At 51.2% G+C, this 2,500-nt stretch overlaps 1 protein-coding gene across 1 annotated transcript in view; it reads right to left on the minus strand.

The window, feature by feature from the left end:
- LOC311310201 (transmembrane protein 132C) overlaps positions 1-2,500 on the minus strand; it is a gene marked incomplete at both ends in the record, with an annotated part of 133,399 nt that overhangs the window by 93,732 nt on the left and 37,167 nt on the right. The window lies entirely within an intron of this gene.

Here is a 2,500-nt window from a genome sequence, read left to right on the forward strand (position 1 = left end):
CAAGCCTGTGTGAGCGTCGCTGGCCAACATTCCCCATTGTTCCGTGCGGATGTGGGGGGTCAAGCAAGGGGCGTGTTTTTTACCCCGAATATTTTTGAACCTTTTCCTCTCCACCTGTCAACCGCCTCTCTCACAAACTCCTTGATCCCGAAGATGGAGTATAGCTACAGTACAGATGGCAAATTCTTTAATATCCGCCGCCTTCAAGCCAACACCAAAACAACAAAACAACACCAAAAAGACACATCCTGGAGCTACAGTATGCAGATGACTGTGCTCTCCTCGCACAGAAGCGCCAACGCCCTGCAGGGCCCCGCCCACCCTGTGCTATTTACGAGTGAAATAAACTGAGGGAAAGAACATTGCGTTAGGCAGTTATTGTTGCTGCGCGTCCACGGGTTCGATCTAAAGCCCAACTTCAACGTTGTAATAACGACTGCAAACTGTTTCGTTATCTGTGATGTAGTCCGGCCAAGCGGATGTAGATTTTCGAGATACGCCTCTCATCATTCGCGCCACCCGATTCCAGCGACGCCAATCAGATTGAATCCCCCAACACTATTTTGCGAGGGCGAAGCTTAGCGCTGCCCAAGACGATTGAGATCGGTTTAAAGAAATACAGCACTTTCCCCCCCCCCTATCTCAGAATGATAATGGGATGAAGAGAGACTTTTCCGGCGCTGGAACAGCGTGAAGCAAAGTCCAGAGGAAAGGTCCGGCTAGGAGAGACAACTGCATCTGTGATGTGACAGTTAAACAGGTAATAATCTTTCTAGGTTCTAATCGCACAATGGAATCTCTGTTTCAGAACATTCTTTATGAGTTCTGAACTGCTTTTTCCAAAGTTTCTCCCACACGAAGCTAGAAATGTTGCCTGCGTTCAAATTCAGCTAACAGAGGCGAACGTTCGCCGCAAACATGTTTTCTCCAAACGGTCACATTTGAACGGCTTTTAATGAACGTTCCAAATAGTTCGCATAAACGCAACAATCCCCATCTGGGAGCACATCTCCAGTAAGCCTGGGTCCATTGTGATCCTCGTTCCGTTATTGGCGAACTACCTCTCCAGACTGTTAGCTTCTGTTAGCAAACGTTTGCGGCGCACACAAAGCTAACGGAAAATAGTTCGCTGATGTTCGCTAACGTTCGCTATATTCGCTGAATTTGAACGCACCCGTTGTTTGCTGGGAGTGCCGGGAACCATGTGGCGCTGGCCTGCGCACCCCAGTACACGCCAGCCAATCAAATTGGAGCGACGTCATCGTCGACATCGATGGCCGCCATAAGCAAGCGAGCGCAAGGTTCTGCCCGGGGGGAGAGAGGGAGGGACAGAGGGTCTGACAGGGTCATCCCCTAAACAGTTTCCTTCACAGCTGTTAGGAGAACTCCAGTTCCCGTGGACCTGCCCTCACGCTCACGCGCACACACACACACACACACACACACACACACACACACACACACACATCCTCATCTGACTAACCACATGGGATGAGAGAGGGAAGAAAAAGAGAGAGAGAGAAAGAGAGAGATGGGGGTGATAGCTAGAGAGAGAGCGGAAAGGCAGAATGAGAGCATGACAGAGAGATTTAGAGAGCCAGAGAGAAAGGCCAAATGGTCTATTGGTCTCATGGTAGTGGAGTTGCAAGAGGTAGACCAGAGAGAAGGAGAGAGAGAGAGAGAGAGAGAGAGAGAGGGGGGGGGTTGCTTTGGCAATAAACAGAGACAGAGAGAGAGAAAGGGAGAGGGAGAGAGAGTAGCAGAGAGAGAAACAAACACACTAACAATCCTTTCCTCCTTTATTCCTACGAAGCCCACTCACACACACACACACACACACACACACACTCACACACACACCGCCCGTCATCTCTACCTCTCTATCCCTTCATCATCTACTGCCGTATCCCTCCCTTTCATTCTGTCTCTTTGTCTTCACCTCCTCCCTGTTTTGTTTCAGAGCGCTTGTTCTCTGGGTCCCTGCCCCCCTCCTCTCTGGCTGAGTGACTGTGACGGGGGGGGGGGGCTGGGTGACTGACCCCCTGTGGGGGGGGGTGGCCTGGGTGACTGACCCCCTGTGGGGGGGGGGGGGGGCTGGGTGACTGACCGCCTGTGGGGGGGGGGACCCTGGCCCCGGCTGGAGGAGCATAGAGGGGCAGCAGCAGAACCAGGGCAGGGTGGGGGAGGAGGACCGGAGTGGATCAAACAAGCTCACTGTGAGAGGCAGGCCTGACTGGGGTGGAGAGAGAGAGAGACAGAGAGAGAGAGAGAGAGAGACAGAGAGAGAGAGATAGTGTGAATGAATTTCAAGTCTCAACAGTGTTCTGTTTTCCTACTTGACTGTTGTTGTAACTTTGTAGTTCGTTCTCATAGATCAGTCTGTTAAAACTACAAATTCTTCCTGTGTGACATCACTTCCCTGTCCTCTTCATCCTGAAACTATGTCACTTCCTTTTTCACTGTATAACCTATCGACCTCGTCCACATCTGACTCACTCTG

The sequence above is a fragment of the Borostomias antarcticus genome, assembly GCF_949987555.1.
Source record: "Borostomias antarcticus genome assembly, chromosome: 6".
Lineage (NCBI taxonomy): Eukaryota > Metazoa > Chordata > Actinopteri > Stomiiformes > Stomiidae > Borostomias > Borostomias antarcticus.